Here is a 23,326-nt window from a genome sequence, read left to right on the forward strand (position 1 = left end):
ATACCACAAATTACTCATTCCATTTATTAAAAACACCTTGTTACTTGACCAAAACTTGCCTGTTTAACAAACAATGTGACATTTGCAACACCCCGAAGCAGATTATGACGACCTACGGCTGAAAAGAATTGTTAAAGTGAGGCGTCCAGGGAGTTTCTAAATATTTTGCCCTGGAGTACCGACTCCCCAACTTTATATAATTCGTCGCTCCGATGATCCTCTTGCATTTCATCAGTCCGTCTCCATAATTATGTAAAATTCGTTACTCCGATGATCCTCTGGTTTGTATCTATTGTATTCATCAGTCCCCTACGGCTATGCAGCTTTTGTAGTCAACACCCCCTGCAGTTTCAACAAAAAAAAAAAAAAAAAAATTAAAAATCGAAATTTAATTTTAGTAAAATAAAGTGAGGAGTCCAGAAAGTTTCTTAATATTTTGCCCTGGATTACTGGTCTACAATTTTATATAAATGGATGCTCCGATGATCCTCTTCCATATCTCTCGTATTCATCAGATACAGTCCCCCACGGTTCTCTGTAAAATGGGAGAGCTTATTTAGTGAGTCGCCTTCGACTTTAAGCACAAAATGTTGTAGTTAAATTATTTTGCTGTAGTAAAGTAGAATGACAAATTTTTGTGTATCCGATCTATTGTCAGAAACGCACATTCGTAAGTCATGACGACGACGACCCAAGTCAGTTTCATTACTTCCATCTGCCGTTGAGGACTAATGATGACAGCTGCAGTCTGTCCTCGTCCAACCTTTTAGTGCTTTTCTGAATAGATGAAGCTTGAATATTTAAGAGAATAAAAACCAAAACCAAATAACTTTTGAAGAATGCGTACGCATTCCAAGTGCAAAAATATATATACAGTACAATGGAAAAATACTGATCACACTAAATCATCCCCATATGGGACAAACTAACTGCTACATTCCCTGTTAACACTATATACTGTAATCAGTATTTGCTACACTATATACTGTAATCAGTATTTGCTACAAAGCACAGAAGAGCTTTAACGAATTATTGAAAAACCTGAAAGCCTCTCGCAACAGAAAGATGGTTGCTACACATTCTCGTCAGTAGGGCCAGTACTGGTATTGTCCAGTCTCGCGTTATCTTATTTATTACAGACTAAACAGCATTTTAAATTATTAAAAGTGCCCAGAAACAAAAAAACTCATGCTTTCAAATAACGTTCGTATAACTTACTCAAAATTCTTATTAGATGAGTGACTTGCATTTGCCAGTCTCGCTATGTCTTCATTTAAAAGGCAGTTTAGTCTAGTAGATATACATTAAAGCAAGTGCTGGCTTTTAATATATATACAGACTAAACAGCCTTTTTAGATTAAGATAAAACGATACTGTCAAATGCAAGTCACTCACTTAAATCAAGAGAATTTTGAATAGCTATACAAACCTTACTTAAGTTTTTTTTTTTTTTATTTAGGATATGCACTCATTCACTCTTACTTCAGGTTTATAGGTCAACAACACAGGAGGGACTGAGAGGTCTAATAAAGACTTAACACAAAAAAAAATTTCTTCAGGTTTATAGGTCAACAACACATGAGGGACTGAGAGGTCTAATAAAGAAATTTCTTCAACTGTTTATGAACAAGACTAATCCTTCGAGTTACAGAATCTCAGTAAAACAAAAACACTTATTGAAGGAATAGCTATATAAAAAAAATATTCAATGATTCCTTGACTAGTCAGACTTAGTACATATTCAAAACTTTAGTTTAGGCTACCCTACTCTATCCCCACCCCTCTTTGCATGAATAGTGCGGATTAACTATTATGCAACCGCATGACGCCCACTGATATAACAGCCTTCCATTTGAGCAACTAATTTTAGTGCTTACCTAACAAATGTCAAACGAAAAACGGAGAGAGAGAGAGAGAGAGAGAGAGAGAGAGAGAGAGAGAGAGAGAGAGAGAGAGAGAGAGAGAGAGACTGCATACAGATCGAGAACACGAAATTTAATCTCAACACCTTTGTTAAACAATTGTGCTTCAATGAGGCGCCCCTCTTCGACCATCAACATTACCAAGAGATGTCAAACTCAGATTACGAGCTCACAACTACAGCAGTGTCTTGCAATTACGAGCTCACAACTACAGCAGTGTCTTGCAATTACGAGCTCACAACTACAGCAGTGTCTTGCAATTTCAAAATCTTTAAGTTCAGTGCTCTTGTTATTTACTTTACGAGTCGTTTGAAATTTCTAACACACTGGAAAAAACACTGTAAATGTGAACGTAGCCAACAAAAACGCTGCTCACCCAAACCGAAAAAGGTCTTCGTGCTAAACTATTATTATCAATTGCCAAGAGCAGCACAGAACAATATTATTATCAATTGCCAAAAGCAGCACAGAACAAACGCCCGTCTTTCTCCAAAGAAGTGTGAAAAACGCAGTGGGGAAAGCGACGCTCTACCTGCTTCAAAACCAGAACGATTTACTTTTCACTGTAATACTTAAAATATTTCACATCAGCCGCAACATTTGCAAACAGTTTTTGAGAGCATTAATCAAACAATCCGTGCTGGCTACCGGTCCCAAACAAACTAATAAGACCACTCCTATTAAAATCAGACAGACACGAGACCCGTCTTTATGCACATCTAGGCATAATGGTGCCCATTTGTACCAACTTTGACTGAAATCCTACCTACCAAAAGCGTGAGAAGACACTAAGCTACGTACGGAGACACGCAAACAAAGTAGCTATACAGTGTGTGTACACTGTATAGCCGTTGCAAAGTGTACGACTATTACATGCCCTGTCAATGCTATAAATGTCAGGAATTTGGTCACAGCGCAACAAATTGTAGAAATGACCAAGCTTGCCCTTGATGTGGTGAAAATTACAAATCAAATGAATGTGCTAGCAGCATCTTCAAGTGTAAAAATTGTGTAAAAGGTCATAGTGATACTAAGCATAAAACATATGATGGCAATAAGTGCACAGTATATAAAGAATGTGTCAAAGGTGAAAAATAATACGGATCATGGCTTTGACTAATAATCTTCTATGCAATTTAATACAAGAAGAAAGCAAATTGAAAAAAGAAGACTATTCTGCAGGAGCTACGATACTGACAAGAAAACACAATTTATAAAATATAAACAGCTCCTTATTTTGAAAACGTACAAGGGCCCGTCAGAGAGGGAATTACCCCTGTGGAGGGCTGTACGTAAAACCAAACAAAGTGAAAGTCAGTGGACTTCACGGTCCTTAAAGAATAAACAATTCAAGCATTCATAGATCATTGATAATGTATTTCGGCCAGATCAATTATTCATTTCCAAACAGCATTTTAGCTCGACTAAAACGGCTGCTCTACAAAGGAAGGTGAATTTGGATAAAAGCAAAACAAGGAAGTTGGACGGGTAAGGCCGAGAACGAATTCGGTACACAGCACCAGAATCTTGACAGAGCTAATACTCTGACGTGCACTAACGTTCATTATCCTAAAGCTGAGGAAAAATTATGATCAATAGAAACTCGTGATACCCGAGTCCAAGGATAGCCATTAAGACTAGATATTACAATTTCTGGAACGCATATTACAATTCTGAACAGGCGACTTACATAAACCAAGATATGTAAACAAAACTTCGCTTGCCTGTTTAAACGGGCCATTAGTCCTTATTACTAAGAAGCACACACACACACACACATACATACATACCGACACATACGGAGAGATCCAAATCTTTCTTAAAATGGTCAGCCATTAAGGAACGAGTAGAGTGGCAGGACCTCAGCCACACACTGCGAACCGAAGTTGGGAATGACGATGAATGTTAATACTGGAATGAAACGACACACGATACAAAACACCTATTAATTCCATGTAAAGCCAATAGAAGAGATTCAAAGTTGTCGCATCTTGCCCAGTAAAGAATGAAACCAGAAAAGGAAGGGGGGGGGGGCCAAGTTACGAGTAAACTAACATGAAAATATAAGATTAAGGTAGAAAGACATACGACTCCATTATATAGTACTTCGTCATTACTGTACTTTGATTAGTGAACACCAACGAAAATCAGACCCCTGAAGCTCGCGATAGACCTGTCAATGTATGTAGGCGTGCTTTGCAATTCCTCACTTCACACTACCAATAGATTTTGGACCAATCAGCGTTTGTTTTCTGCCTTTCATAAACGTAGTTGAAGTCATCTAAGAGTTTCTTTCCTATACGGGTGCTCTCAATGGTACGAGATATGGTTATAAAAAATGTCTTTATACCGCCAGGAGCTCTGATGCAACTACTAAATGCTACTTATATACTTGAATAAAAAAATATGTAAACTAAGCCTTCAACTTACGAAACAAATTGTCATTGAACTTTTTATAAATAAGGTAATTGCCTTAAGCTATTTAAAAAATATATGCTTTCTGAATAGGCTATTTGTTTATTTTGGGTGTCAAATTACCGGGCGTCAACGAAACCGGATTTCAGTTTACCGGAAGTCAAAATACCGGAAGTGAGATTACCGGTGTCAAAAAACCAGGAGTCTACATACCGGCCACCGCGTCAGACTACATTTGCTTCAATTTTGAGTGTAGAGTTGAATATTCAATTTTAATTACATGGCTGTGTACCCGATTTACTTTTAATAAACTATATACAGTACATGTGTATTCGATATATAACTAGTGTTTTCTTACCATAGTACCTTGCTAACAGACAAGACATACTCTTCGGTGATATTCTACAGCTACTAATGGGATCAAATTAGGTCATTAAACTGCACTCCTTTCGGAAAATGAAACTAGGAAAACTTCTACAACGGAAGTAAAATGTGCAGGAAAATGACGCGGCAGCAGAGAAATTGGTAATCACTTTCAATATCGTTACCTATACACACCCTACTTCGAAAATTATGTTTACTTACGCAATCAATATCTAGTCATGAATGTCATGAGTCTTCCAGAATGATTTAAGCTTCTAACAAATCCTTAGCCAGTATTATATTATTTTTAATACAAGTTTCTAACAAATCTGTAGCCGCTATTATTATTATTATTATTATTAGTATTATTATTATTATTATTAACTAATTATTATTATTATTACAAATTTCTAATATTATATATATATTATTATTATTATTATTATTATATATATATATACACATACACATATACATATAATACACATAATACATACACTATTATTACATATACATACATACACATACATATACATATATACATACATATACATATATACATACATATACATACATATACATACACATACATACATATACATACACATACATATATACATACATATACATATATACATACATATACATATATACATATATATATACATACATATATATACATACATATACATATATACATACATATATATATATATACATATATACATATATACATATACATATACATACATATATATACATATATACATACATACATACATACATACATACACACATACATATACACATACATATACACATACACACATACATATACATACATACACATATACACATACACACATACACACAAACACACATACACACAAACACACATACACACATACATATACATGAGTATATTATAGCCTATACATATATACATATATACATATACATACATATACATATACACATATACATATATATATATATATATACATACATATATATATATATATATATATATATATATATATATATATATATATATATATATATATATATATATATATATATATATATATATCTCACTAAGTCCACGTCGGAAGGTGAGGAAACTGGGACTTTGAACAAGTACTTTCGTAGTTTATTCTACATTTTCAAGTTCACACTGAATACAAATATCTCAAATATCCAAACTAAAAAGAAAAACACAATCCTTTATCACCTTCAATGAATTTAGTTAAAGGTCTTTTCTTCGGTTTGCTTTAAAATACCTAATAAAACAGTGAATTTCAGAGAAAGGTTTATAAATGCCATTCATGAAAGGAAGAAAGATAAAAGTTGCACATTACTAAAGCCGACAAATCTAATTGTTTTGTAATAATGGATAAAATTAGCTATGTTGAAAAAATGGAAAACTTATCTGATTCTAGTACTTACAAAAACCTACGGAAAGACCCATTAGCTGATGTCATAAAAAGTTTCAATTCTAAAATAGAAACTATACTAAAGGAATTCGGTTCAATAAGAGAGAGTCAACGATTGACCCATCGTTACCGTCCATGAGAGATTTTCCCATCCGCCCCATAATCAGTTCAACCGGATCTATTATTAGTTATAAACTTTCTAAATATCTTGCTAAATTACTCTCACCTATTATGGGTACTATTTCAATTTCCCATTTACAAAACTGCTGATTTCTGTACTAGACTTTCCGATCTTGAATTATCCAGTACTGACAGGTTAGCCAGTTTTGATGTGACGTTTTTATTTACTAAAGTTCCTATTGATAACTTACTTCAATATTTATCACAACATTTGGACTTGTATAATCTAGAATTACCTACCAATGTTATTATTAATTTGATATCCCTTTGTATAAAAAATTGTAAATTCACTTTCAATGGTAATTTATATGAACAAATATTTGGTATGGCTGGGGAACCCTTCGCCACTTTTGTCTAATATTGACATGGAATTTCTTGAGTCTAGACTTATTCCAAGGAATCTCTATAAGGTGTTTTGGGTTAGATATGTAGACAATTGTTTTTGTGTTGTTAATGTAAATATTCCAGATTTCTTGCAAACAATTAATAAGCTTGTACCATCCATAAAATTCACAATAGAATATGAAGAAAATAATTGTATGCCATTTCTGGATGTCTTAGTTATTAGAAATAACACCAATTTTTGTTTTAAAGTATATAGGAAACCCACGAATAATTTGTCATATTCATTTTTACTCTAATCATGCTAAACAAATTAAGATGTCAACATTTCCCAGTATGTATCTTAGGGTTCTTAGAATTTGTAGTCCTGAATTTTTGGAAGAGGAGTTTAAAATTATTGATAAAATAGGAGATTCATTATGTTACCCTCCATATTTTTTAGAACTTTGTAAAAATAAAGCAAAAAAAGTCATATTATAAACCAACTATTGTTAACAACGAACTTGAGAATATTTTCTGTTTACCATTTCATCCTAATTTCATTCCTGGATCATTGGCATAAGACAGGCCATGGAATGAACTGGGATAAGTCAAAGGTCATCTACAAGGTCAACGACCATCGAAAAAGAAATCTGCTATAGTGTGTCTCTACATCGAAGCTACTTCCACCAGGAATGTTAATCTCCACTCTGGATTATCCCTTGATCCTTTGTCCTTGCCTTTTTTGTTTAAAGAACATGCTGCCCAGATTAACAAACTGCAAATCCTGCCCCTCACCTTCTGTTTTTTGTAGATAAAACTTCTGTCAATTTTTGTATTTAGTGTGAACTTGAAAATGTAGAATAAAACCACGAAAGTACTTGTTCAAAGTCTCGGTTTTCACTCACCTTCCGGGACGTGGACTTAGTGATATTCTCAAGCACGCGTTCCTTCGTGTTGTATTGATATATATATATATATATATATATATATATATATATATATATATATATATATATATATATATATATATAATATATATATATATATATATATATATATATATATATATATATATATATATATATATATATATATATATATATATATATAATATATATATATATATATATATATATATATATATATATATATATATATATATATATATATATATATATATATATATATATATATATTATTACAGAGCTCACTGGACTAACGACAAGGTAACTAAATCACTGTTTTGGTGTACTGCTTGTTAAGGAAATGCACTGTACTGTTCCTTCCTTCCTTCCTTCCTTCCTTCCCTTCCAGAGAGAGAGAGAGAGAGAGAGAGAGAGAGAGAGAGAGAGAGAGAGAGAGAGAGAGAGAGAGAGAGTGCTTTACCATCATGTTCATGAGAAAAATTACAAGAATTTTACACAAGGCAGAAACAAATGACGACGCAAGCGTTCTTCGTTTGATGAACCTACTTTCCAAAATCCTCAAAACACCACATCCGGACCCATGGAAAACAGAAATGGCAGTGGTTTACCTGAAAAACTTTACTGTACAGTAGATATAAACAGTCTACAAATAACTGAATAAAACGAAACTTACACTAACACAAGAACAATTATGTTAACATCAGCAGGCAAGAATATTACCACTTCTTAGGCCATGTCATTGTAAACAATTTCATGAGACAACTAAGAGAACACCAAGCGAAACCACTCATTAAGCAACATGGCCACAAAGTTACCCGATATGAAGCTTCATCTTTTTAACGTGCTTCTGGTGACCGGCCAGTATCGCTCATTGAAAAATCAATAGAGAAGTTATGTACTGAACAGTCTTACTCATACCAATATCCAAAGAATAATATGTACTCTTTGGATATTGACTCATAAGAAACTAGACACTAGTGGAAAGGACTGAACTGAGCTGAACTCTTGGTAAAGTTGGAGGGAATGAATGAGTGGGGCAGGGAACGCGTATCTACGCAAAATGATAATGAATTATTGGCAATTATCTGATCAGCTCAAATAGACCTAATCAAATGGTCAAAAGGCAAAGATTTAGCTGCAATGCTTGCAAATATCCCCTCAGACTAAAAGGAGACATAGGGAAGAATGTTGTGTAACAAATTTTTTTTTTCAATATATTCAGTGTCTTGAGCCCTACCGCATTCACGATCTCGGAAATTATACCTAATGGTGGTTGTTAAATAACGATGGCGTAAAATCTCATCAACCGCAATGTTTCTTTTTCGTACAATTTCTAAATTAAAAAGTCATTTACACAACCCACCAAGATCAAAGCTGAAAAGCCTAGAAAAGACTATATAAACCAGAACGAAGAATCAACGAGGGTCATTTTGTTGGGCCAAATGAGGGCTGTCAAAAACATGGACGGATAGATGGAAACGCCCTGTGGATGAGAAAGGAACAGAACGAAGACCCATAAAAAGGCCCGGATAATAATGAGGGGCATAGATGAAGACTTACGCCAGATATGAATTCATGCATTGAGCGAGTGTTTTTCGAGTAAATCTTGGCTTTACATCACACACATTGACTTGTAACTTAAATATTTCAAATATTTCATTATTCACACGTCTTTTCTCTAAACAATCTACTTTCGCAGATGCCGGTATAATGATCAAATTATCAGTTGACAACATTATTACTGTTGATAATCAAAAGCTCATGAACTGGCATAACATCAAATGAGTACGATTAAAAATAAATACTATAAAATCATTATTAAAAATATAGAATTAAACCATTCAAATACCGTCGAGACGATAATTGCAAACGAAAAAACTGACTTCGTGATGAGGAGGAAATAATGAAGAAGGATAATATCTACCTCATTTCAGTCAGAATTCTGAAAGGTTTCCAGTTCGCCTATCCGAAAGTGCTGCAAAGTGTTCGTGTGCAGCGTCATGTGTTGTCTTTCTATTTTAGTGGAAACACAGTTATGACCAATTGTTTAAACTTACAAGTCTCCTAACACGATCTGTTAACCAAAATAATTTCAGAAAGGTAACCTTAAAATTTCAGTCTGAAATAATTCCATTGGTTTCTGAAAAAGGCCCTTATATTTCAAACAGCATACTTAAAGATTTTAAATACGCTTTGGTAAGTATTAGGGAAATCAACAAACCACTTTTCTTGAAGAATATACGGTAAAATCAGCAGAGAGAGAGAGAGAGAGAGAGAGAGAGAGAGAGAGAGAGAGAGAGAGAGAGAGAGTTAGCATAATGCATGAATAGTGGCAATCTGTAAAATGATGAAAGGGTGTGATCTGATAAAAAAAATCAGAATAAAGTACATCACTGTATCTTAAGGCAACCGAGATCCGTTGATCAATCCTGAGGAGGAGGAGGAGGAAAAAAGGAACAAGTGAAAGGACGGGGTTTAGGGGGGGGTAACCTAGCTAATTTAGTTTGGAAGAACTAAATGAGGTCTACGTTACGAATCCGATCTTGGTAATCATCTCTGAAATTCCCATCCAACAACATGGTTCTAGGAGTCTGGGAATGGTAATAAAAAAAAAAAAACTGAATAAAAAAAGAGGGGCTTTAGATGGAATGGATCAAAACACCTTCATACACACAAAAACCTTCCCTGTACATAGAAAAAATGCAACAAGTATGGAGACTGTAAACCTTTCGCATCAGTTTCCAGGTGTACACGGAGGGGCTAGGAAGGTGTTATCAAATTGATATATGATAGGTCGTCAATATTCACAAACATCTAGTGTCATCCCAACAAAAAATACAAATAACTGATATTTTCTATCTGACCATAGTCCAACCAGAAGCTTTTGGCAATTTTCCAAAAGCAATACAAGAGTATTCGGAAATCTCAGAACTCTGAGTAATCCCACCACCAAAGATTAATCCTATCCCTCCCAAAATCTCATCAGCTGTTCAAGTCACGAGGCCTTTAACCTTTGGCCATATTTTTCATCAAAATATACGCAATGTCTTGCCTCATCCGGTCAACAGAAACCGACAGACTGAGGCAAACATGAGACCAGCCAAACCCAACTCGCCATCACGAGTAACAGAAAGATCGTTTCAACGCTGACCTAGACACATTGACAGGAACGTGAAACGAGTACATCATAATCTTAACAAATAACACAACGTCTAAGGCGCCTTGGGAAAGAAAGAACAATTGCTGGAAAAGAACGTCACAGAGAATGTAAAATCATGGATTTGCACATTAGCTGCAGTAACATATCTAGGTAATTAATTACGGACCTTCACGAATTAGCAGTTTCTGAAATTCCCGCCATACTTGCAAATATTCTGATATATATGAACATTAGGAGACCGCAATCCGCAGCCAAGGTTACCCAATGGCAGTTGCAACTTGCAGGATGTATCGTAACGCTGATGCAGGTCTAGCCTGGGCCATAATCATTCTCGTTTAACACTCTTCCACTAAATGTCCCTTTTCCTTAAAAATTTACATTCGTACCTCTCACAATATCCAGTCATTTCTTGCTAGCGACACATCCATTCACCATCTCACCCACCATTCTACACGACCACCAAGCACCTTTAAATAAATTCCATCTTTAAAGCTAAATCCTCAGCCTGATCTTACGTGGATTCTATGCATGGAACAATACTGACTGCACAGCGCAACACTTCAGAGAAAGATCACACCAGATGCTGTCAAGACATCCACTCTAATTTATTATATAAATTTCAGAAGATTGGGAAAGAATTTGTCAACTACATTATGGCAAAAGCATTCTGAAAGCCCTAAAACTGTGATATACGAAACGTTATGAGATCCAACCATAACAGCTGGGGGAAGTGGAATGACAAGTATCTGCACTTTTCAAACATATTCCGAAAAAGTGAAAAAAAGGAGGCTATTGTTACGCCGTACAAAAATTATGATAATGCGAGGGTATTACAACTTTCTCACGAGGCAAATAAGAACTGTCAAGCCAAGCCTGCACTGCGAAAAGTGCAATACCCTGCCACTGACAAAGAAATCATGGCAACTATTAAAAAATTAGTCCATATCCAAGCCTATACTATCTTTTTTATCCGGCGAAAATGCAATTCTCCTTCAAGTATATGTAATGCCTGTTAATAATGTTACTGAGTTTGGAAAGAATAAATTTGTTCCAAAGCCACAAAATAATAGCACAGTCGCCGAAATCAACAGTGTAAACAAAGAACAGGAAATGGTACCCAAATTTCACGCTTATTTATCTCAGTGCAAAAGGCCAGTTGAATACACATTCAGATTATATAAGCAACAGAAAAATGAGAAAAACGGTAAAAAGGGTGACAACAAGATCACTTACCCTGTCTTTTATCTAGTTGCTTAACAGAGTGCTGTAGGAATCATTTCCATTGGGCTTGAACGATATGCCAAAAAGTGTGTCAACTTCCATGTATGGTTACATTAACCTGAAAGAGAAAACACTCAAATTAAGAATGAGAAAAAAAAAAATACAGCATTACAATAACACGCCCCCAACACAAACCTCAACCTTCCAATCCAAAATGTCAGCAAAACGCAACACTTACAATGAGCTTCGGCTATGGGAGTTGCAAAAACGTGCAACTGCAGACCGTGACAGAAAAACATTCAATCAAGACACTTACGTTGTTTAGGCAAACTTCTTGACTTCAGAGTACAGTATTCTAGTTCTCCCCATGCGTCTTGACCGATGAGCCAGAGGGTGATGAAACGTTTAACAAGGGCTCCATTATACCTAAAACAAATTAATTTTAATTAAGAATAGGAACGCTACCAAAACTATCAGTGTACACAAACCCAAAGAAATTTCAAAACTTACAACAATCTTGAACACAAAGTAGAAAAAAATACAGTGCCCTGGGATTATGTTAGTGTTATGTACAATCACTTGATATTAGACTGCATATTAGAAAGGCGCTAAAAATTTTAAGAATAATCAAAGGCACTTACACCAACTTTGGGGAAGCTTCTTGACTTGGAATGAATGAGATTTAAAACAGTGCTCACCTGAAACATAGTCTGAGATGTAATTGCATGCAACTGTAATAGCCACAATGCAATACTTCGATTTAATTCTCAGCTTCTGACAACTGTAATGAAAAAAAAAACTTTATAGTGCCATCTGGTGAAAAATAAAAGTGAAAAAATAAAAGGAAAAGGTAAAAGTAATTATACTCGAGATACTCTGCTCATTAAGGATTCAAACGAATGTGTTTTCCCTATATTATTATGATGTTATAGAGACCAACACACTAATTTCTGAAGGATTTGTTCTTGAATGGTTAGAAGAATGCAGAAATCAATGCAGCTTCCCACCAAGCTTAAAATACCATTACGTAAACAGTCTAACTATGGGGATCAGAACTTCCCAAATGATTTAAATGGGGCAAATATTCCTACAGCCACAATACAAACAAGCCGAAATTAAATATGGAACAATATAAACAAATGTTTTCTTTTGAGACATCCTAAATTGTCATCAGTATCCTAATTAGTTTAACCCGATAAACCCCATAAAGTTAATATTCCTTATATTAACTTCTAGGGCTGGCCAAGGTCCTTTTGCACAGAATACGACAATGTCAAGTTAAAACCTTGATGATTGTATCTCAACTGATACGTTGAAGACCGACAAAACGATGACGCCTTTGACATGCCAACTCAAAAGAAATAATTTTGTCAATATAAGAGCTTAACGTCATAACTGGCATCAAACTCAAATAGTAATATAACAATTCGAGGCTCGAACCAAATCTAGTTTGCATCAGTCAAGTTGACGCTTAGTGATAATTTATGCATTTTTATGAAACTGTTCATTACCTTTTGGCTATAAATTTATTCTCATCATAATTTCCCCCGTAGGGAGGTAGGTGCCGCAAGCGGTGCACTGTAGGCATTACTTAAGGTTATTTGCAGCGTGCCTTCGGCCCCTAGCTGCAACCCTTTCGTTCCTTTTACTGTACCTCCTTACATATTTTCCTTCTTTCATCTTACTTTCCAAAATCTCCTAACAACTGATTCATAGTGCAACTGCGAGGTTTTCCTCCCGTTACACCTTTCAAACCTTTTGCTGTCAATTTCCGTTTCAGCGCTGAATGACTTCATAGGTCCAAGTGTTTGACCTTTGGCTTAAATTCTATATTAAATTCAATTCACAATTTAATTTTCTCCTTTAATACTTAAATTCCCCATTATTTTTCTGAACATCGTTCGTTTCTCTCTGCTCTTGGCCTTATTCTTCAGCAATATCTACACAGTATTGTGCTTTGTAACTAAGCTTCAAACATCTCCCTATTTTCTTCCACTAAAACATAATTTCTACCATCTCACCACACTACTTTTATTCCTTGTTCCTCACACCTTATCATTCTGACTTAGTGATGCCCATTCAGGAAATTGTAACTCTGTTAATTTTATGACTTCAGTCGCCTTTTTATTTTCGTGATAGAGGCAAAGGACTCCAATATATTTTAAAAAATCTGAAAGCCAAAATATTAAATTCTAATAATGCATTAAACCACCCATATAATGCTTTAGTATTTCAACAAATTTACGAATTAACATTTGTGAATCTTAAAACAAAGGCGTCAATAAAACTAATATGCACACACACACACACACACAGAGAGAGAGAGAGAGAGAGAGAGAGAGAGAGAGAGAGAGAGAGAGAGAGAGAGAAGACCTGCAAACGAGTAACTGTTCTAATATATCACGAAAGCTATTTTGATTTATAAGGATTCAAACTGAATGAGCTGCGACGATTCTAGGAATGTTACGGCATATGTAACAGGGGAAATCTAATTAGCTCTCATTTCAACTCATCCTCCCTCTGAGTTAGCAAGAATTCCAACAAAACCGCAATCTTTCTGTACGCTGTGAATGAGTCCATGTGTATTCGCTCGTCCAATTTAAACTAAGCCCGCTTTTGCTGGCATGGCATGACTGGCTCTTAGTACGCCCACTGAAGTTAATGATGACAATAACATTATAGGTGTACTCAAAACCGGTTTTCATACGCAGTACCCTGTTACAAGGTAAATCCGGACGTAATCAGTAACAACCACCAAAACTACGCACGTGGAAAGTAACCAAGGTCAAGTACAAATATGTGTTTACTACCGAGCTATGCTTTTATACGTTGTCCTCTGTACCCTTTTAATCATCGAACATGGGAAAATTATCATAAAACCTCATGATCACAACATAATCAAAGGGCTACAGCTTGCCCAGAAAAAATACTTTGATGGCAAAGCTTCTGACCCTAATTTCTACGCACATTTTACGCTTTTTCAGTCTTGCAATGAATCGTACCGGTCCGGTGCAAAGTGCTGTTATTCATCATTGCCTTCAGAGAGAGAGAGAGAGAGAGAGAGAGAGAGAGAGAGAGAGAGAGAGAGTTAGTTCCTGCTAACGACCGAGATTCTCTAAGGGAATTTATAATATTTTCTAATAGAATTTATAATATTTGGGCAAAGATATGATCATATGGATAACAAAAAACGCTAAGTAAAAGAATGTATATGTACATACGAGAAAAAAATATGCTGTGTGGCGCAAACGAGTCTAATAATGTGTAATAAAACTGGCAAATACATGTATTTTGCCAGTTTTAATACGCAAAAATATGAAAACAGAAAACATGTGTATTTATGTATATTTAAGTATAGCAAAATCTTCGTAGTCTATACGTCTGAATATAAACGTATACTTATTCAATGTAATAGAGGCAAATATCTATTAATGCGTACGAAAAACAGCGGGATATCATATTACAGGAAAATATCATGTGTATTATTACGTACTATTGTATTTAAAGAAGAAAAATGTATGAATGCGTAGTTCAATGCGCACGAGAGTAGCAGGGTGGGGTATGATGTAAAACCTGCCTTGACGGAAAGGCAAAGAGAATAACTGTGTACAATGACTGATAAAAAAAAACTATTTTCAATAATTAAAATTCTGCAACATTTGATGTGGCCTCACTCAGGTGGGCGACCAGCAATATTATTGCCAGACACCGATGGCACCAAGTCTGAAACCATTGTATGTTATACCCTCCGATAAACTTGGGAGTGGCCGTTTCCTTAGCCTACACCGGAGACACAAACCTGACAACAGTTCGTCAAATATCGATCCACACGTTTCATCCAAAATCACTTCTGAAGATGATTTGACCCTATTCGGAACGGTGGCCGGTAATAAAGTAACAAGAAAAAAAAAGTCAATTTTGGCTAGGAAAAAGTCACAGGAAAAAAGTCAATATTTCTTGGGGATCATTATCTTCATGATATTTACAGTCTTTTGTTTAAGTTTTTACGGTAATCCCCAACGGGCTTGTACTAAACACGCCACAAAGGTGGATACATACCGGATTAAAACCCTTGGGGTCACTATTTAGGAAAGATCAATGTGACTTTTTTCCGATTTTTTTACCTGGATTCTTTGGAACGTCTGCGAGGTGTCACACAGATATAAAACGAAAATGTTTGATGTCTGAAATCTTGTAGACCTCAGCATTTGCTTGTCTGAGGTATTGGGATTTTCTTTGGGCACCTTCGGCCCGCAATGTTAGCTTTCTTTTAAGTAACGACTCTATGCACACAGCAGAAATGTATGCTGGTACTTCCTCGAACCATGGTCCGATTGAACATATGGGAGCATAACAATGAATCAATGGAAGGAAGATACAACAAAAACATATGAAAATGAATAAAAATAAAGACCTGGTAAACGCACAATTAATCAAGTGCGTCTAGAAATTATGAAGTTCTGAAACATGGAGGTCTTTGAAAGTTAGTTTGAAAAAAATAGCGAACCCGTGGGAGGTGGCTTAAAAACAAAACCGAACTTGGAAACTCAGGTGATAGGAGACACTACTAAGATCAGGACACAGCGAAGGGGGAAAATATACGCCCACTTCTTGACTAGTTTCTATCTGACCAAGTAGAAATGCTGACAAAAAATGGAAGAACACGGGCGACAACGCTATAACACCTTAACTGTAAATAAATAAAAGGCCACCTATCGGAAGCACTGACAGCGTACGGGTAGGACTAAGTGGCGTAGTGACCTCCTTTTAACATTGAATAAATAATGTTTTATTATATTCTTGCAACAAACATTGCTTTAAAAACCTGCAAATTTCGTTTTCAAGCTTTCGTTTACCACAGAATACACTGAAACCTATAGCAAATTTCGACGAACCCCGACAGAGAGAGAGAGAGAGAGAGAGAGAGAGAGAGAGAAAGAGAGAAAGAGAGAAAGAGAGAAAGAGAGAAAGAGAGAGAGAGAGAGAGAGAGAGAGAGAGAGAGAGAGAGAGAGAGAGGTCCCTTTTACAAAATCACTCGGTTCACCCTTAACCGTCGAAGAATACTTGAGGATTCAAAGCAACAAGCAACCCCGACATAAATATAAGGCCGATGTGACCAAGTCTAATCAAACCTTTTGAAACTGTTGGCTCTATTGAGAGCCTGAATTTGCTAGACATGAATTGGTGTCAGTACTGGTTACTTACTTTTCCCTTTGTCTACGATTATGCAGCGCCTCCAAAATAAAATCCTGTGATGCTTCCTGAAATATTTCCCTTAAAGTCGAAACCCCGCCCCCCCTAATTCCCAAAAGGAGCGCCAAGTAGCCACTGCTCCCTCTAGTTGCTTAACACTAAACGCAATGCTTCACCCATTGAGAAAACGATGTGCTGATGGTGTGGAAATTTCAATATTTTCGAATTAAAAAAAAAATCTAGTAATTTTCAGACACTGAGATGCCGTAACATTACAAGTGAACGCTGTTACGTGTGCCTTACACTTTTCTCAACTGTGTAACACTTATTCCAACGTCTCTCTCTCTTTCTGCCCGACTTTTCGCCTGGTGCAGATAGGCCACCTACTGAACACGATGGCTCTTAACTACATTTTGGATTCGCTTCATAATTCACAATTTCATTTTCCACAATATCATAACATAGGCTATCACTGGGTTAACTTTCACGAGCACAAAATGAATAAGCTTTTGTTCGCATCAAGAATAATGGCGCATTTGCCCCCCACCAAAGAGAGTCCAATACCCATTGCCATGATTCAACAATAAACCATCATCCTTAATAGCCATAAAGCACTTAGGGAGGCCACTTGACCAGCTATTCTTCCTTACATGCACTAACCGTAACCCATTCAGCAAGCTAAAGGTTTCCCTTTACCAGAGTCACTGTACTGACTAGAAATGGATGGACAAGAAACTTGCCGAGCATCATTTTGACATGAGTTCTCCGAGTCGAGAAGATAAGTTCTAACCAAGAGAAATGCACAAGAAGGTAGGGTGATTAATTTATTAAATTTTGGCTGTCAAAAGCACTGGCGCACTTTCGGCCTTTTAGCGCTTATGACAGTGAAAAGAGGGAGCTGAGGTGGTAGGACAACTGAAGAAAGGCAGCGGTAATGGATGTAAGGTGTGAGGCTTGAATCCCTACGGTGCACCACCTGAGGTGTACTGACCCCCTTACGTGGAATGCTCAGGAAGGAAGGACTAACAGTACTACAGGTACTGAAATTTTATTTTTAAACAGCAGAATCAAAGCAATCTCTTAAATTAGTCCGTTGCATTAGTACTTCAAATATATCCACAAAACAAAAGAGTATGGAAAACTCCATAACCAAGTTATAATACCTTCTTTTTCGAACCGTGGGCGAAAGAGGGGGATGGGTGTTGGATATGGGTATCTGAATATTTTTCTTTAACTTAGTAGAAAACTAACAAAAATGAATGGTTCTTGCAAAGGCCCGACTCGTGTGTTAAACTACTGATGGGCGTAGCTGCAGCTTATTGTGCGGCCATAGTGTTTTAAATGGAATTACTCCTCGAGAGACACTGATCGGTTTCACTTACTAAAATGGGCATTTGGACGCTAAGTTTGCAAATCCCCTCATGTTTATCGGTATGCTTAAATGAAGAAAATATACATGAAGGTCTCGCTAACGGCAACCCACTTTTCACTGTCAAAATTCCCTGTGCATATATAACCAGATAAGGTCCATGAGATTTCATTGAACCTACCAACTTTGACGAAATTCATTAGCCCAGCTCACACAATTTATTGACCCTGTCCATTATAAATTCTGTGACCCACACACACACACACACACAAATTCATTGACAACTCTCGGTGACCCTATCCGTAGAAAATTCGGTGACCCCAACATCAATATGGAGAACCAATAAAGCCCCAGTACCCTGTAACCTGCTACTGCCTAGTCACATACCAAACCTTCCAGATTTGAATCCAGATTTCTTACCAATTCTGGAACTTAATATTGTTCGCTGGTAACGATAATAAAATTCACTTTATAATGACTGAATTTACCAGCCTAAACCAAGTTCATCCTTCACAAAAACATTTTATTCTGCATTTACGGGTCTCTAAGTTTATTTGTAAACTTGCACGATGATGAAATAATTACCCTAAACCAGAAAATGACACTGGCTATACAGTAACCCATTCCGACAAAAATTGAACACTTGCTTACACTATCCAGTCCTGACTACAAATAATGCAGTCTCTTCATTAACAAAAGAATTCCTAGAACGTATACAATGAAACCAATTTTACTTTCCACTACAAATCCACAAATTTGCCAAAGGCTCTTTCAGTCTTAACTCGTCTGCTAACTTATTAACTACTAATGGGCGTAGCTGCAGCTTTCTGTACAAGTCGCAGAATGTTTTACATGGCCTAACAGACACTAATATCACTTTCCTTTCACTAATAAAATGGAAATTTTGGACGTGAGGTTTGCAAATCCCCTCGCAGTAGAACTATAGGGTAGCTCCGAGTCGCCGACGGCACTGTAACTTTACTTTTTCTACAGTTTTTTGGTTGCTAATTATGAATTTGCCTTTCATTTTTGGCGCTCGAGTCTAATTAACCTGTAATTAACCCCCGAAGTCCATCCAACAAGGGGTTTCCATACGCGATCTTCACGGGTACGTCTGTTTCGAACGATTCATATCCCGTCCGGCAAGTGCAATGACTTGTTAACGTATGGGTAACCCACCCCCGCCCCGGGCCAGTACTAAACACGGCGAAGGGACATTCCATTTGGCTGACAACAAACAGATGCACCGCCAGTATCTGAACCCCTAAAAGTGTAGAAAAAACCAGTTGAAAAGGTAAAAACAGGCGCGGAGCTACTATATAGAATTACCCCCTTCGCTAATGCATATGTTAAAAGGAAGAATATTTCTATCAGAGGTTCTCGTAATCAGTACCCTGACAGCAACAGACTTTTTTCACTGCCAAAATAACCTGTGTCAATAACCAGATATGGCCCATGAGATTTCATTGAACCTATCAACAAGAAATTCATTAGCCCGGCTCAAAAAATTCAGTGACTTTAACCACGGAAAATTATTTGACCCTGTCCATGGTAAATTCCGTGCCCTAACCAAAGAAAAATTCCTTGAAAACACTTACACTAACCCAAACTACAGAAAATTCAGTGACCCCCACCCACACAAAATGGAGAACCAGTAGCCTCGAGAACCCATAACCTACTCTTACCCTATCACATGCCAAAATTTTCAGACTTGATCATGATTTCTTGCCAGTTCCGGAACTTAATAAATACTATTCACTGGGAATGGTAATCTAATTCACCTGATAATCCTTGAATTTACCAGACTAAACCAATTTCATCCTTGAAAAAATATACATTTATAAACACTGTTATTACCCATTTTGACTAAAAATTTAACACACTTACTTAAGCTATACAATCCTGGCTATAGATAATGCAGTCTCTTCGTCAACAACAGAATTCCTTGATCATAAAAAACGAAAATTTTCCACTAGGGACCACGAGCAAAATCTACCAGCACAGACAGCAACGGGACGGTTGCCCATGGGTGAGTCACTGATACCAGAAATTTGCCAAAGATTTCTCTTGGCCAATCAGAGACCTCCACCACCTGTAACTTAGAAGCAGTTCCTGTCACCATCTCTGACTGGTTGAAAATCTCTTGCTTAGGCTAGGATACTTCTAAGCCACTCTCTCATTGGCTGGAATTCTATTGAAGCTAGCTCACAGTCGACGGTCAGAAAGGTAGGTATTTTCCAAGCATGTCCCTTCTCAGTTTGTTTTCTAGGGAACATTGTTACCTTCGATAATGTATATAAAATTATATGGGATCTTTCCTACATAGTGACCCCCAGGGGTTTTAACCCGGTATGTGTCCACCTTTGCGGCGTGTTTTGTACAAGCCCGTTGGGGATGACCGTAAAAACATAAACAAAAGACTGTAAATATCATAAAGATATTGATCCCCCAAAAATATTAGTCCTAGATAACGAGCCCCGAACTTTGCTGGGGGTCACTATCTAGGAAAGATCCATTATATACATATTTTACGCATACAAATTATGCTAAATGGGAGAATGAATGAACTGAACAACACAGCAAATGAAAATTAAGCGAGGAAATTGACAAGCGAGAAGGTCAAGTTGTGTTTTCGTGTCTTCCTTAACGAGCGAATAATGGCACAGCCAAGTGCATAATGGTTACAGACACCTGCTGTAGCCGTATACAAACCTTTCGTCTTTTCCGACGTTTGGCTACTTATATGCTTGTAAAGGGCGCATTTTAATCAATTTCTTGCAACAATAAAAGTTACTTCAAATATGTCCCCAGTTTTATTCTTGCACAAAGTTTGACATTAGGCCTTTAAAACTAAAATAAAACCTTATAATAATAATAATAATAATAATAATAATAATAATAATAATAATAATAATAATAATAATAATAATAATAATAATATTATTATTATTATTATTATTATTATTATTATTATTATTATTATTATTATTATTATTATTTTGCATACATCCTCTGTACCTAGCCGAGAGGCTATTAGATTAACTAGCAAGCCTCTAAAAAATTAAATGCTCCCGTGTGAATGACAGCTAATGAAAGTTAGGCACTAAATATGAGAGTATATAGAAGGCATGTTTTAAAACTTAGCCACAATTCCGTGCAACTGGGCTATGTATGGATTTGAAATAAGCATGAATTAGAGCGTCTGTGATTGGAGCAATCGGGAAATGCCAACCTTTTAAGTATATTCAAAATATGGAAGTCACTATACAGTACACGTAACAACATTATCTCAAGATGTGTAGTTGCTGGCTCTAATACAGAATCTGTTGAGCAAAATGACTAAACCTTATTATCACAGTGTACGGGGAAATGAAGCAATCACTTATCTCAAATGCAAACTGGGAGCACAAACACGCCGTTTTGAGGATATGATTTGTACGGGTGCTATAATAACCCGAGGCCCAAACAGCCCAGGTACATCCAAACTGATATAAAAAATAGTCATACAAAATATACACAGGCACACCTACCAACAGAGACCCTTTTCTGCACAGGGTGTTCATCTACGACCCAGCAGTTTGTGTGAATGGAGCAGAGTTCATTGTTGTCTTTCCTCGGGAGCAACACTATAATGGGAAACGGCTTCATAGAATGCTTAAGTATGCAGATATTATTATTATTATTATTATTATTATTATTATTATTATTATTATTATTAAAATAGTTTATGTAGATGTACCACAGGGAAAGCGAAACATGGGGTATAAATCCTACCTGGTTTTGTCTGTAGTATCTCTGACATCAAGTCGGTTGCTACATATTGGCAACAATTTAAAAATGCATATGCTAGAATGGCAGTACAAACGAACATACAGACGGTTGGAAAACAAATATTAATGCCTCATAAGAGGAAAAATTAAGCGGGTATGCTTACGCCTTTACAAATTCCTTTTGAAATAAATGGATCAAGTTCTACATTCCTTTACTGACATTCATACTCTTCTTTCGAATATATTATTGGGATACACTATCTTGGTTGCCCCTGTCCAACTGACTGAATGACCGTTTTCACTAACATGAAAGAAAACTTCACTATCCACCTGTGCTGCGCTTAGCCTAGGCTATACATTTTATATGCTGTTCTACGTAGTTTCTTTTCCAATTATTTTCCCGTCTGATCAATACAAAGGTTGTCACATGACTTAGATTACATTTGATATACACATTCTTCGTAAGTGGCTATTTAGTGTATTGTTCTTAAATGCCATATTAACTCCCAAGTTCTCAAAGAGATGGGTAATATCCTTGAAATTATTACTATGTGGTAGTACAAGCAGGTTTTGTGGGCTGTTCCCGTCGTTGTCATAAAAACACTTTTTTTTTTGCCACTCCCAATGCGTTGTCGAATACAGAATTTGATACTTTAATTTCTTGCCGGTTTTCCTAATCATATCTATTTAATCACCAGTGTACTAAGGGCTACAGATACGTAGAGCTCTTCTAAAACATAAATAAAAAAAATGAATTATTTATCACTCTGCCCAGAGTAAAAATGTCCTTAGGCAAAAATACTAGTAGGTTTTCTGTACTACACACTGTAAACCCATTACTACCTCTATGTATTACGCAATCCAAAAAGGGGAGGCTACCTTTACTTTCCATTTCTATAGTGAATGTTACTGATGGAACCAGTTCATTTTATTTGCCAAAGAAAGTATTTACAGTTTCGTTCCCTGGCCAAGCACATGTTAATGTCGTCAATATACAGGAATCATATATTGTGAGGGATGATTTTGTTTACTATTCTGCTTTAAAAAAA

The 23,326-nt window shown here is 36.2% G+C and overlaps 1 long non-coding RNA gene across 2 annotated transcripts; it reads right to left on the reverse strand.

The window, feature by feature from the left end:
- Nucleotides 1-10: 10 nt before the first annotated feature.
- LOC136833558 (uncharacterized) lies at nucleotides 11-20,566 on the reverse strand. Of its 2 annotated transcripts, none has more exons than XR_010851507.1 (5): nucleotides 20,395-20,566; nucleotides 12,643-12,725; nucleotides 12,261-12,370; nucleotides 11,957-12,062; nucleotides 11-342 (listed from the first exon to the last, which is right to left on the reverse strand). It is a non-coding gene; the product is annotated as an uncharacterized lncRNA (long non-coding RNA). The 2 variants fall into 2 exon arrangements; XR_010851506.1 differs by lacking the exon at nucleotides 11-342 and adding an exon at nucleotides 387-535.
- Nucleotides 20,567-23,326: the final 2,760 nt, after the last annotated feature.

The sequence above is a fragment of the Macrobrachium rosenbergii genome, chromosome 51, assembly GCF_040412425.1.
Source record: "Macrobrachium rosenbergii isolate ZJJX-2024 chromosome 51, ASM4041242v1, whole genome shotgun sequence".
In the NCBI taxonomy this organism is placed as follows: domain Eukaryota; kingdom Metazoa; phylum Arthropoda; class Malacostraca; order Decapoda; family Palaemonidae; genus Macrobrachium; species Macrobrachium rosenbergii.